Raw genomic sequence first — 14,665 nt, 5'->3', positions numbered from 1 at the left:
CATACAATCTCAGATTTTCCCTTCATAGCTTACAGTTACCAGTCCTAGAAGGGGATGTTAATTTCTCAGCTATCTTACAACATCATAGAACAAATTGGCTTAGTTGGATCTTTAAATTAAAATATGATCTTCCCAACCCTTCAGCATGGTCCACTCTTGAGGTTCGCTTGTATAGCCTCTATCAATCAGGCTCCAGATTTTAACAGACTGGAGCTACCTGTTCTCCTACCATCAAGACTTTGAGAGAAGCATGTTTATGCTCTGTGCTGACATAATGACTCTGATCCTTACATGACAAAATGACTCTCTGATATAATCCTGCAGTCAAAATATCTGGTATTATGTTTATGGAGAATAATGGGGCCAGAAATCATCTTCTAACTCTTGACCAGATATTAGACACCAATCACAATTTCCTACCTTTTGTGCATACAGGATGATCTGCCCCTGACAGCTCAGTAGCAATACCTGCAGCTGAAACACATGACACTATAACTTCCAGATTTGGGCACTCTGCTCTAAGTGCTTCTGAGGTCCCTAAAGTTTTAGAAGATATCATTTGCACTGCTGACCAGCCGAAACCAAACATATCCATATACTGCGGATACGTCACATGATAAGTCTGACTTATCGCTCCTATGTGCTGAGAAACATGAGGAGTTGGAAACCCAGATCCTTCCAGTTGAATGGACCAATGTCCTAGGAAGCAAAAAATCCTCTACAGGAGCTTAACTACTATTAGGCAAGAGGAGGCGGCCGCCTGGGGCCACCCATGCCTTGAGGGACCCCCAGAGGCAAGTCACATGACTATATATTGTGAAGTGTCTGTATCAGCGAGGGGCCTATTTTACAATTTTGTCTCTGGGCCCACTCCAGTCTTGTTACGCCCCTGTCCTCTACATTAGAAGATCGTTCACACGACCAAGTCAGCTGGGGCTGGGGAGAAGGCAGTAGCCCACCTGGCCTTCCCCACATGAATGGTGGCTCCTCAAGGCTCTGCCACTTGCATGCCCAGATGATGGCAAAGTGGCAAGTGGCCAATGATACGGGCATCATGAGCAGGGGGAAGGGAGCTGGACCTCCTAGAGTCCCACAATGCACTGTGTGAGTTGCATGGTGCATTTGGGAAATTCCCACTGCGGGGCCACTCCCCCGCTCCCCCCAGTTCTATGGAAATGGTGGCTGTGGCAGCCAAAGCACCCCACGGCCTGGGCATGAGGTAGGAAGTGCATATGCCTCCTATGACTTCACTTTTAGCCTGGGAATGAAAGCAGATCTATCTGGGGGTGGAGTGCTGGGATCGAGAGTGATCCTGGCACTGCGCACAACCCACCCTACCTGGGGTAGCCCTGTCCTGCTCCTGTTGGGCTGGTCGTATGAATGATCACTAATTCTTAAATTGAAGCTGAAGCAGCAGATATTCTCCACCTAGTGGATACCTGTATGTTTATTTCATAAACATATCACGGCTTCTCCCTTATATTGATGCTGTGTGATGTTGCTAAAGGTTCTCCAATTCATATGATGTGGTGTTGCAATATAAAGCTCCCTTCTGGCAAGAAGTGATTGCTTGCATCAACCTAGTTTTGAATTCTGATTTTAGATTTTGTGACAACCTATTTATTTATTATTTCTCTGTGTAAACCGCCCTGAGCCATTTCTGGAAGGGTGGTATAGAAATAGAATTCATCATCATCATCATCATCATCATCATCATCATCATCATCTATAACTAATCCTTCTTCGTCATCTAATAAGCTTCTCTTATTCATTTCTCTTGTGAAACTTCTCTTGTGGTAGCAGATCATGTCTCTCCTTTTGCAGTATGTCAAGCCTTCAGTTTATCAGTAGATGCAGGGGTGGATGAATGGATAGGCAAAGCAGGCACTTGCCTATGGCGGCAAATCAGAGGGGCGGCAAATCAGCCCGACTCTACGACAATAAGGATCTTGTGTTGCCACTGCAAGGCAGGCAGCGTCGAGGTCCGGGGGTGGGGTGCAAAAGACGGGAGGTGCGTGGGAGGGAGGGAGGCAAACCCGGAAGCCTGGCAAGAAGGCTCCTCCTCCCGAGTCCCAGTGATACCTCTCGGATGTGCTAGCATGAGGGGTGGCTGCTGGGGAGGGGACAAAGGAGACAGGGAAAGAGCTTGAAGTCCTGGATGGGGCCAAGCACAAGCTCCCAGCGCTAGAGCAGGGCGGCAGTGGTGCTGTGCTGGCTGCTGCTACTGCTGCTTCCTGAAGGGACTGTCTGTTTGCCTCATGCTGCCGGAGATCGTAGCTGTTGCTGCTTAATCTGCAGTGCGCTACTCCCATTGCAAGAAGAAGAAATAGGAGGAGAGAAGACCCCGAGTGGGGAGAAGCAGAAGGCTGAGAGACCGCTCAGCAGCCCGTGCCCCACCACCTCGCACAGTTTGACTCCAGCTTTCCCTCCCTATTGCTGCTGCTTCGGCAGTCCCAGCCAACAGCCATGCTGGAGGACCAATGCAAAGGAGACTCAGGAGGAGGAGGAGGAGGAGGAGGTTGAGGAAGCGCTGGGCTGGCTCTGCTGCATTTCATTTCTGCATGTGATGCACGGAATACTATATACAAAGTAGTTTTTTCGTGTTGAGAGTCGGACAGAGAGGGGTGGCAAATCCTTGGTTGCCTACGAGTGGCAAAAAGATTAATGCGCACTGAGTGGATGGAAGATCTCTCTGACCTGGCTACATCTGAAGTCACAACTTACTGTTGTATGCTCAAAGGAGACTCTCATACCAAGATCTGGCAGGTGTATTTAGATTTGTGTAATTTCTTCCAGACTGATAATTATCTTTATCCCTTCATCCTCCATTCCCATTTCTTGTTTGTTTTGGTTTTTGTTTCATATCCCCACCTTGTTCTCTCTCCCTCTCTCTCTCTCTCTCTCTCTCTCTCTCTCTCTCTCTCTCTCTCTCTCTCACACACACACACACACACACACACACCGCACCATCCAGAGGCTCTGGGCGGTGGACAACAACTTTTTAAAAAGACATAAACCCCACAATTCAAACACAATGCTAAAAACGATATTAAAACAACCCAAACATGATTAAAACCATTTAAAACTAATTAAGATACTTTTAAATATTTTTTTAAACAAGCCTTGGAAGGCCAGGCCGAACAAATAGGATTTTAGGGCTCCTAAAGAAAAGGTTGTGCAGAGCAAGAAGCCTCTTCTCTGCCGCCATTCCCCTGCCTGCATAGGCCAGACACCTATTGGCTGCCCTGCAACAATGCCATGTTTACTTTGGGCAAGCCTCCCCTGCACACAGCCATCCCATTGTCTTCAGTCAGCTGAGCAAGAGGTTTCTTGTTTGCTGGCATCACCTTTGAGGCCATAAATCACGGTGATGCCGTAACTAGGGGTGTAGCCTCAAGACCCTTGTTTTGAGAGGCCTGGAGGCTTTCCCCAAAGCTAAGGAGGAGAGAGCAGTATTGCAAAAGAGCTTTTCCTGAGTGTGGAAACCTGAAAAGTGCCCACCAAAGTTAGGTGATTAGTCAGCCTGAGGATGAATCCTATCCTAAAGGAGCTCCTAAAGAAGAAGGGTGTGGAGAGCAAGAAGCCTATTCCTCAGACTAGTCAAGGTTGGCCAGAGAGTCGGGAGGCCATCCAAAGCCCAAGCTTTCAAGCATCATCAAGTTCCCAAGATCCACCCGCCCAGAGAACATCCCCGTGCTTGCCGCTCTAGGTCAAACCTCTTGTGCCAGCATCTGCTGAGCTCAGGGAGCAGTCGCAGCCAGTAGCCCTCCCCGAACTGGTGCAGCCTCCATCCTCTGAGTCTGATCTAGGGGCTAATAGGAGAGACAAGAGGGAGCCACGTCGGGTTCTAGGCAAGCCTTCCAAGGAACAGGTCGTTTTGCCCAAGCTGCCAGCCGCTAAGCCAAAGCCGAGCACCAGACCAATACCGAAAAAGAAACTGCCAGAGGGTGGAGCACCTTTATCGTCAGAACTCTCTGATGAGCATTTCTGATATCTGTGGGACAGCAAGAAGCTGCAGAAAGGGAAAACTGTCCTTTTAGCAGTGCAGATGATGGATGAGAGCCAAGTCCTAGATACCATCCTGGCTCACCTCCAGCAGCCTCTTCAGCAGACTCCTGCTACAGACCCCAGGCAAGCTGCAAGAAGACATCTCTGCTACAAGCCAGAAAAAAGCAGGACCACAAAAGGGACCCAAAGCACATAGCCAAGAGAAGTCTTCCAATTATAAGTACTATGGGGTAAAACTGCGAGAATCAAAGCATAAAGAGTTGGTCCCCAAACTCCTGAATATGCTTCTGCGGTTAACAGGATGAGAAGGGGGCGGAAAGGGAATCGTAGAAGCAGTCAACCGGGTGGCTTTTTCCAATTTGCCTGAGAACATGGCGACAATTAAGGATTATAGGCACTTGATGCTTACAAGGCACTCTTTGCAGCGAGAGATGTCTGAGTGACAGAAACATGTCCTTGAGAGAAACATGCGTGCCACTCTCATTTTGTGCTATGATTTCGCAGGAGACAATTTACAGCTTTGGAATGTTGGAATGTGTTAAGAGAGCTGTTTATGTGGAAGACTGCATGTTCCAAGGTCATGTTAACTAGGAAGCTATATCGCAAGCAATTAAGAGCCGGGGAATGCTTGGAAAAGCATCTGGAATATATGCTTGCAACATTTTCTGAACTGTCTGAGCGTGGGATGGACTTTACAGAGAGTCACAAAGCGTTTGTGATTCTGTCCTCCTTAAACGAATCTTGGGACACACTTGTTATGTCCCTGGAGGCTTTGGACGAGAAAGAGTTAACTGTAGACCTGCTATCTGCCCGGTTGCTGGAGGAGGAAAAGAGACGAAAAGAAAAAGCAGAGTGTCGGCTGGACAGCTGGAAAGCTTCAAGAAATGAGGAGGCTGAGACCGTCCAGAATGTAACGAGGTGCTTCAAATGTGGTTCCCGTAAACACTTACAAAGAGACTGTAAGCAGAGATTGCCTGCAGCGCGAAAAGGAACTCGGCAACAAACAGGCGGTCGGCACGTGAACCTGACACGTGAGAGAGACAATGTGAGTAGCTCAGAGTGGATAATAGACAGTGGATGTTCTCAACACATATTCGTGGATCCTGAACTCTGTCCAGAACTGAGGCCAGCTACCGGCAAACATGTGAGCCTGGCTAATGGCAAGTGTTCGGACATTATGGGGGAAGGAACTGTATGTATTCCAGAGTTATGTGTGAAGCAAATGCTTTGTGTGTGCCAAGCATTAGGCAGAACCTAATCAGCGTTCCTCGTTGGATAATTCACATGTATATCCAACTCATTTAATATCTGTTTGTACCATGTCAATTCTGTACACAGATCAGACAATGAAGCATATTCTGCTTCTGCTGTGGACGTCGCAATACTATTCTGCTTTTGCGTCTTCCATCCGATTAAACTACCACCAAGTAATATGACATATCCTGTGGTGGACTTTCTATCTTTTACATCGCCAGCCCAGTCACTGTCCACATAGGCTTCAATTTTTAGGCTTTCATCGGGTTCCAAGTGCAACCCCTTGCTCATTGTACCTTTTAGATATCTTAAGACTCTTTTAACACCTACCCAATGTCTTTGCGTGGGTTTGGTGGAATATCTGCTTAAGATATTTACAGCTGTCGATATGTCAGGCCTTGACCACTGGGCTACGTACAATAATTTCCCAATTATAGATTGATATAGTTCCACATTTTCAAATGGTTCACTTGTACAACTGTCTTCGTTTAAGAAACCTGTCACCATTGGTGTTTCTACTGTTTTACATTGCTCCAAGGTGCATTCTGCTAACATCTGTGCAATTTTATTGTCTTGTATTAGTATGTACCCCTCGTCTGTATGGTCTACATGCATGCCAATATAGGTTTGGATCAAGCCTAAACCTATGAGGGTGAATACCTTGCCAAGTTCCACCTCAATTCTCTTTCTTTGTTTTTCATCATGCACGAGCACTAACAGGTCATCAACAAGTGTGTCCCAAGATTCGTTTGAGGACAGAATCACAAACGCTTTGTGACTCTCTGTAAAGTCCATCCCACGCTCAGACAGTTCAGAAAATGTTGCAAGCATATATTCCAGATGCTTTTCCAAGGATTCCCCGGCTCTTAGTTGCTTGCGATATAGCTTCCTAGTCAACATGACCTTGGAACATGCAGTCTTACGCATAAACAGCTCTCAACACATTCCAACATTCCAAAGCTGTATCGAGGCCTCTCGCATGAACCAGCAAGTTATCTTCCAAACATAACACTATGCTGGCCAACGCCTTCTCATCCAGCCTTTGTTCTTCAGCATCTGGTTCATCAGGGGGGTTAATCACAGCTCCCCACAAACCTTCTTTCCGCAGATACATCTGCATTTTCAGGCTCCAAGCCAAGTAATTTGTCCCGTTTAACTTGCTTACCAGGATGTTATGTGTTTGTCCACATGCCATAGTCCACACTTCACTCTCTACGTTACTAGGGGTACTCAATCCTCCTTCTTCAGGGCTTCACATTTCATCACAGGGCGCAGCGGAAGCGTGCTGGGCCCAGAACCTGTTGGTGTTGCGCCCTACTCGCAGAGTCACGTTCCAGTACCCCAGTGGAAAAGTTAGAAGACTCCAACACACAGGCAAGGGTTTAAACTGAAGAATATATTGTAGAAAAGGCAATCACATGATATTGCAGCCCAGTAAGTCCATTACACATAAATATGTATATACATCAGGCACATGGATACAGCATTCACATAGTTAAGCCGGGTGGACCACAGTGTAGCAGCATCTGCCACTGTGGACTCTTTGCTCTTCTCTGAGCCTCCTTCTTATACAGGCCTTGGCCAATCACTGCAGATCATTACTCAGCAGCTTGTAATTGGCCTCACATGTTGCTAGTCACTAATCACAGTAAATACAGTGACTTGCAGTTTTCACCTGAAGGCATGTTACTACAACACCTAACAGAGATATATCCTGACAAGGCGCCAGGGAGAAAAGCAGCTTGCCTGCTGCTTGGATTGCCGACCGGGAGGACTAGCAGGCGAGCGGGCAAACAGGGCAAGTGGCTGAAGGGTCTTGGGGCTGGGCAGGGGGCAATGGGGAGTCATGTGAGGTGTCTCTGGGGGGTCCCTCAAGGCAGTGGGGCCCCGAGACGACTGCCTCCCCCTGCCTCATGGTAGTGACGCCCCTGGGTCTCCCTCTTAGCCCCCCCATTGCAGAAGGCGGGGCTCTCAGGACGGGTTGTGTGTGCTGTGTGGGGTGTGTGGCTCCCCCTCCTTCCCCTCCTCTTTCTCGGGGGTCTTCCACTCCCGTGAGGGGCTGCCTGACCGGACTGAGAAGGGGGAGTGGCTTCCTTCCTCCTCGTGTGGGGTTGTGCCCCGCCCCCTGAAGCCCCGCCCCCCTCCCGCCCCCACCCAGCCAGGGAAACTGCCTGCGAAGAGGGAGAACGCTCTAACTCCTCCTCCCGGGGCCGAGTTCCCGCCCCGCTGGCTCCTCCCATTGCCCCGCCCACCCCAGCTTGGCCTCGGCTGCAGCAGCCCCTCCCCTCCTGTTTCTTCTCCGTCTCCTGCTCGGGGACGGGGCATGCTGCCGCTGCCACTGTGGGAGAGCAGAACCGCTCCCCATGTGGTGGTGCTTATTCTGCATGCAGGTGGCATCCCATGCCCTAAGGGGAAAGTCTTGCCCTGCTCACCTGGAATCTCCCATGCAAATGCAAACCAGGGTGCACCTTGCTTAGCAAAGGGGACCAGTCATGCATACTACCCCGAGGCCTCCCATATGCCATGCGGTGCATCCGCTCCCCCCCTCCCAAATTGAGATGTCTCACCCCTGGCTACAACTCCCCCAATCATCCACTGCCACAAAGGACATTGCGGCAGCAGAAGATAATGGGAGTTGTAGTCCAGCCACATCAGGGGATTCAGTGCAGGGAATCCGGCTCTCAATATATTTCATTATTGATTTATTATTACTATTAGTATTAATAAGGTATTGTTGTTCTTGAATAAAATCCGTTACTAAAAACATTTTCCTCCAGTATGTCTCTCTTTTGAGGCTTCATAGTATGGTATGTCACTCAAGGTAAAGCACAGGGCCATAAAAAACATTCTCCGGAAGGACTGACATGATGAAGCCCATCTGGGTTAGAATGGGGGGAGCTTTCTTCCACACTGGCTGCCGTTGGGAAATGCCGAACAGGTTTTTAGCACTTTGCCCCTTGTTTACCCACTCTGGCATCAGATGCTTTTCTTCCTCTCTTCTCTTTGGACCGGCAAAACAAAGACCCGAAATTCAAGCACCCAATCTTGGGCAGAGAGTCAGGCTCAGGGAATCTGGCAGGTTGTTTTGTCCAGATTCAGCCGGAGAAACCTCCCTGAGATCTCTGTGCAGGAGAAGCGTCTGTGGTTTGGGTCTAGCTTAAACACTGGCCTGCATTCATTGCGCACATGCAAGTTCCAGGTAACTGCAGTGTGGTTATTTCTATTAGAAATGGATGGTGTAAAAAACAAACCAACCCCAAAGCAGAATAAAGCACCAGGGTTGCCCTAATCATGTGGATAATGGGGAGAAAGGTATGTGGTGTGGGGGTGAGGGACGGCCATGCACCCTACAAGAAACGAAAAAACGAGTCTCTTCAAAATAGCTGTAGAAATTAGAATGAATTGCAAAACCACATCATATGCCGGAATGCACCACATATCTGGGGGAGGAACAGGCTGCCACAGGGTCTCCCCAGTCCCTAACGAGGCCATCCAAGGCTGCAGCCCGCGTGGGGCAGGACCCTTGTTTGGAGTGACAAGGACACTTCCAGAGGTCTGGTGGGCAAAGGATGTGTTTTCCCCTCCCCACCCTCCCCAGACCTTCCCCAAAACCAGCACAGAGAAGGCCCCGTCCTGCGTGTACGACAATTGAACTTCAGCAGGGCTTGGCACATAGAGCAGGGTATTCCCAACTGATCTTGCGTGCTGGGAAGCTTCACTTGGCAGAAGGCCGTGCTTCAAGGAGCCGGGGCCCAGACATGGCTGCTGTGTGAGATGGGTATGCGAAAAGATTGCTCCAGGAGCTGGAAGGGATGAGGTCGTAGCTCAGTGGTCGAGCGGATGGAGTCCTAGCTCAGTGGTGGCTCTGGGCACGCAGAAGGTCCCAGATCCCATCCCTGCTGTATTCTCCAGGTAGGCTGGGGAAGAGTTCCTGCCGGAAACCTTGGGAAAGCCGCTGCCAGTCAGTGTAGCCCATCCCAAGCTAGATGGACCAAGCATTGGGGGATCATAGGGCTGTAGCTGAGTGGGAGTGCATCTGCCTTGCAGGCAGAAGGTCCCAGGTTCCATCCCCGGCAGCATCCCCAGGAAGGCTGGGAAAGCGTCTTCCTGAAAAGCTGGATGGACCAGTGGTCTGATAGGGCAGCTTGGTAGGAGTGAGAGGACAGACAGGAGAAACCTTGGATGCCGAGAAGGGAGAAGGAGTGAAATCAAGGATGGGTTCCCTGGTACAGCCGTGGAGCTGTTGTTGGTGCTGACCCAGAGAAACAGGCTTTCTCATCTGCCCTCCTCATCTGGCCAATGGCATCACCTCTACCAGATCTGCATTATTCTCCTCCAAGAGTTGTATTAACTCTTCAGTCCAGCACCCCCTGCTGGCTGATGCTGGAATATCCAGCCAAATGTGGCCTAGATCCAATGGGGTCTGTGCTTATGCTCTTTCCCCACAAAGCAGGGTTCTCCCACTTGGGTCCCCAGACACTGTTGGACCATCACTCCCATAATCCCCAGCCACAATGGCCACAGGAGATCTGGGGTTCTCGCATTCCCAGATGGCCAACACAGAGAATCCCAGCCATAAGAGCTCTGCAAAGACCTTCTGGTGGAAGAGGCCATGGCAGGACCAGAAATCTCCTTGCTTTCCCCTCTGAAAAATGCATTCACAAAAGGCAAGAGAGAAAGAATTCTGGCTCTGCATACTGAAAAATAGCAGTGTTTCTTTTCAAACTGGCGAGCCCTCCCTTTGGAATCATGAGAAGAATCAATTGCACGATGCCGATTCAGGGAGATTAAGCATCCCAGCCTTGTTCAGGAGCTGTGCGTGCTCCAGTTCGGTGAGCCTGTGCGAGGGGACAAGCCAGGACGGTTTGGGAGAGAGGCGCTGGCATGGATGGTGCTGTCCCACCCTGCTCTGGTGCCCAGCACTTTACCCAGGTGGGCGGAAATGCCGCCAGAGGAAGCTCCTCCCCCTCCGACCTTGCTGGTCATCAAGAGGACCGGATCACCAAATGGGAGCACCCACCACAGCTCCCAACTAGGGTGGGCTGCTTGGCCTGCCCCTATCATGTGGATCTTGGAGATTCCCAGATGGAGACGGAGAGCTGGCGATTCCAGACGGAGTATTTGGTGAACCTGTTCCACTTGCACAGATGAAAGATGCTCCCTGAGAACTTGAGCCCTCCACTCGCCCATCTGCTTGCAAAACCCAAAAGGACCTTCCCATCCATTCCCTGCTCTGGGTGCTGCTGGAGGGGAGGAGATGTGGAGGGGGGGGCCTGACTGAGATCATGCAGGGGCTCTACTCAGCAGCAGCAGAAGGTCTGGGGAGGAGACCCACCCGAAAGGGCACCCCCTTTTCCGCCATGAGGAAAACAGCCTCTTCCAAAGTCTAAATTCATCGAAGGCTAAGCAGATGCTTGGACTTCCCACAAAGCTCTCCGTTTGCTTTTGGACAGCCAGCTTTGGGGATATTTGAATACAAGTCAGTCTGGCTTTTGGTCTAGGGCCACCGCAGGAAGTCTCCACTTGCATGAAGTATCAGCATCCAGAGCAGGGAAAGCTGAAGGCGGAAAACGGAAGCAGCAGGACATGCATTTCAGTTCTCCAGGGGAGAGTTCCAGTTCTCAGCGGGTCTCCATCCTCCCTCCCTGGAAGTGGAACTTCTCTTCCAGGTCTCACCCCATACACAATGGCCGGGGTTCCCTGAATTGGGTCCCCTGATGTGGCTGGACTACAACTCTCATTATCTTCTGCTGCCGCAATGTCCTTTGTGGCAGTGGATGATTGGGGGAGTTGTAGCCAGGGGTGAGACATCTCAAATTGGGGGGGGGGGGTGGCGGATGCACTGCATGGCATATGGGAGGCCTTGGGGTAGTAAGCATGACTGGTCCCCTTTGCTAAGCAAGGTGCACCCTGGTTTGCATTTGCATGGGAGATTCCAGGTGAGCAGGGCAAGACTTTCCCCTTAGGGGATGGGACGCCACCTGCATGCAGAATAAGCACCACCACTTGGGGAGCGGTTCTGCTCTCCCACAGCGGCAGCGGCAGCAAGCCCCGCCCCCGAGGAGGAGGAGAAAGAGGAGGGGAGGGGCTGCTGCAGCCGAGGCCAAGCTGGGGTGGGCGGGGCAATGGGAGGAGCCAGCGGGGCGGGAACTCGGCCCCGGGAGGAGGAGTTAGAGCGTCCTCCCTCTTCGCAACCAGTTTTCCAGGCTGGGTGGGGGCGGGAGGAGGGCGGGGCTTCAGGGGGCGGGGCACATCCCCGCACGAGGAGGAAGGAAGCCACGCCCCCTCTTAGTCCGGTCAGGCGGCCCCTCACGGGAGTGGGAGACAAGACCCCCGAGAAAGAGGAGGGGAAGGCGGGGGAGCCACGCCCCCCACAGAGCACACACACCCCGTCCTAAGCCCCGCCCTCTGCAATGGGGGGGCTAAGAGGGAGACCCAGGGGCGTCACTACCATGAGGCAGGGGGAGGCAGTCGTCTCGGGGCCCCACTGCCTTGAGGGGCCCCCCAGAGACACCTCACATTGATGTGAATACCCGGCTCGACTTGGGTCCGCATTTTAGCCAATCAAACAGACTCAAGGGAATCAGTCAGAGGCTTTATTGCTTCGCGATAGCAAGGTAGACAATGTAGCTCACGCATCACATTGAATACAATGAGTTACAGCTAGAGATGTTCTATTTATACAAACAACAACATGAATGCAAAAAGGCTCTTGACCCTAATGCACATACCAACTGAGACCTAACCCCTTTCAAGCACGCATGCGTGACTTGACTATCGTCCATCAGGTGATTTCCCTAATATGGTTAGATCCGCTCTTTCTTCAGCGTTAGCATTTCAAGTGTTTCTCATGGGAACCTAGCTTGGTTAGCATTGCAATTGCTACTATGCAAGCTAGAGAGATAAGAGTAGTGACGGCTATTGTTAAAGCAATGTTGCAGAGTCTGTGTCCTTGGCCTTGCTGAGGTTTCTCTGAGTTAGAGCTTTTGCTTTAAAAGGAGAGTTTCTTTGGTTTACTAACAAAATGGAGTAGCTTTGGTTTACTAAAACACATCAACATGACTCCCCATTGCCCCCTGCCCAGCCCCCAGACCCTTCAGCCACTGGGCCTCTTGGCCCCCTCTCCTGCTCCTCCTCCTGGTCGGCCATCCCAGCAGCAGGCAGGCTGCTTTTCTCCCGGGCGCCTCTCAGCTGATGGGCGGGTGGGGGGGCTTGCAGGGAGGCCTCCGTGTAGGCCTCCGTGAAGCCTGGATTCGAGTAGGCTGGCCAGCCCCAGGAAGAAGGCTGGCAGTCCGAGTGGCCGCCACAGCTCTCTGCAGCAGACCCTCTTCCCAGGCCAGACAGATCAGCCTTGGCCAGGGAGAAGAGGAATCCCTTGATGTGGTTCCCCCCACCCCCCGCCCCACCCCCTACAGGTAGGGATCTGCTTGCCATAGGGCTTGGATGGGGGGTGGGGAGACGGAGAAGTCTCTGAATATTTCATTTAAAAGTGATTGGGAAATGTGCTGGCTTCAAAAAACCCTCTAAAAAGCCCGATAAGTGGCTTGTTTCATGGCAGGAAGTTACAAAAACTTCTGGAACAAATTTATTTATGTATTCATTCATTCATTCATTCATTCATAAATACACTTATGTTCAAGTTGTTTGGCACCCCAGGTCTGAGTCTGAACTGAGACATGAGTGAGAACTGTGACGCATGTGTTGTGCTTTTATGTTTTTTCCCCTTAGGGTCAATCTGGCCAACATGGGAATGCAGCACCTCCATTCCAGAGGAGATGTGTGTTAAAGGGCTTTCAAAGCCTCTTGTGAAAAACCTCCTGGAATCAAACTTGACTGAATTGGTTCAGAATTCTGAGAAAACAGACATAGGCTCACCCTGAATGGTTGAAAGTCTCCTTTGCTAATCTGCAGCAAGGGGCCCATTTTAATCATTCGTGTTTCTAGTGTGTTCTAGGCATGAAAAGTAGCACAAATATATAGTATTCAATGTATATCACTATCTATTGTGAAGTGTGTGTGTGTGTGTGTGTGTGTGTATTCAGTGAAATGTATTTCTTGGCAGCATACTTCTTTTGAAATATCAGACTTAAATCCTTGGAAGCCTGGGGTGTGTGGAGGCCCTGGACTTGGGGGGGGGGGGCATTTTAAAATCTCTTCTCAGGGCCCACTCCAACCTTGCTACGCCCCTGAGCACATTCGGCTCCGCTCTTCGAGCTCTACTTCGAAAACGGAGCACAATGCAGAGAGCTTCACGATTGAAAAGGAAGCTGCATCTGCTGTCCACAGAGCCACCACCGGCTATTACTTGCTGGCAGACTGGAAGTCGCTTAGATGAACTTCAAGCTCAAATCCTTGGTTTTGCAAATACACCATATGAAAAAGGAATTTTTGACTTGGAAATACTTGTGCCTGAAAGGTATCCATTTGAGCCTCCAAAGATGCGCTTCCTGACTCCTTTTAAAAAAGGATTTACTCCCATATAATTCTTCTCTTCTCATTTGCTCAATTTTGTACATCTGTTTTTTGTATGTTTTGAATGAGGACAGAAATGTGAGAATAAAAGCCCCCTGCTTACTGGGCAAAGAGGCACCTTTTTCTCTTTGTAAATCGCCCTGAGCCATTTTTGGAAGGGTGGTATAGAAATTGAATTATTATTATTATTATTATTATTATTATTATTATTATTAGTAATAATAAATTTCTCGGCGGGGGGGCCATTTAAGAATCTTGTCTCAGGGCCCACTCCAACCTAGTTACGCCCCTGGGGAGACCCCAGGGAGACTCCCGCTCGGCCCGCCTCTCTCTGGGAAGGGCCGGTGCGGAGGCTGCTCTTTTGTTTCCCCCTCTGCCAGGTGGTGTGGAGGAGCAGCCAAGAGAGGGCGGGGCAGTGGGGAGAAGGTGGGGCTGGCCGTGCCGGGCTCCCTCCCTCCTCGCCGCCCAGCCCAGCCCACTCAGCCACCCCCCTGTGAGGTGAGCAGCGGCAGCAGCAGCAAAGAAGCTGGGCGGAGGGAGGAGGACGGAGCGATCCCCGCTTCAGGCTCCCTGCTTGCCCCGCCCCACCGGCCGGACAGCTGCCTGGAGGAGGGGGGCTCAGCAGCAAGCAGCAGCCAAAGCCGGCAGGAAAAGAGCTCTGCAGCCCATGATGGGTGCCCCACTGGCGGCCGCCCCCACATGCTCTGGGGCTGAGAACCCTCCTCGGTCTGTGCACCGTCGCCCTCCCGCTCCCTCCGTTCAGCCGAACCCGGCTGTGGGGCTGCTGCTGCCTGTTGGGTCCTTGCCTGAGTGGAGAGCCTGGAGGGCAGGCCAGAGGCCGGCAGGGAAAGGACTCAGGATGCCGGGTGCCACAGACCTCAGGAGAGGCCTCATCCATCCCCTGGTGGTGGGGGCTCCAGAGGGGACCCAC

This window comes from Hemicordylus capensis, chromosome 1 (genome assembly GCF_027244095.1).
Source record: "Hemicordylus capensis ecotype Gifberg chromosome 1, rHemCap1.1.pri, whole genome shotgun sequence".
NCBI classification, from domain to species: domain Eukaryota; kingdom Metazoa; phylum Chordata; class Lepidosauria; order Squamata; family Cordylidae; genus Hemicordylus; species Hemicordylus capensis.
This window is presented reverse-complemented; position numbering follows the sequence as displayed.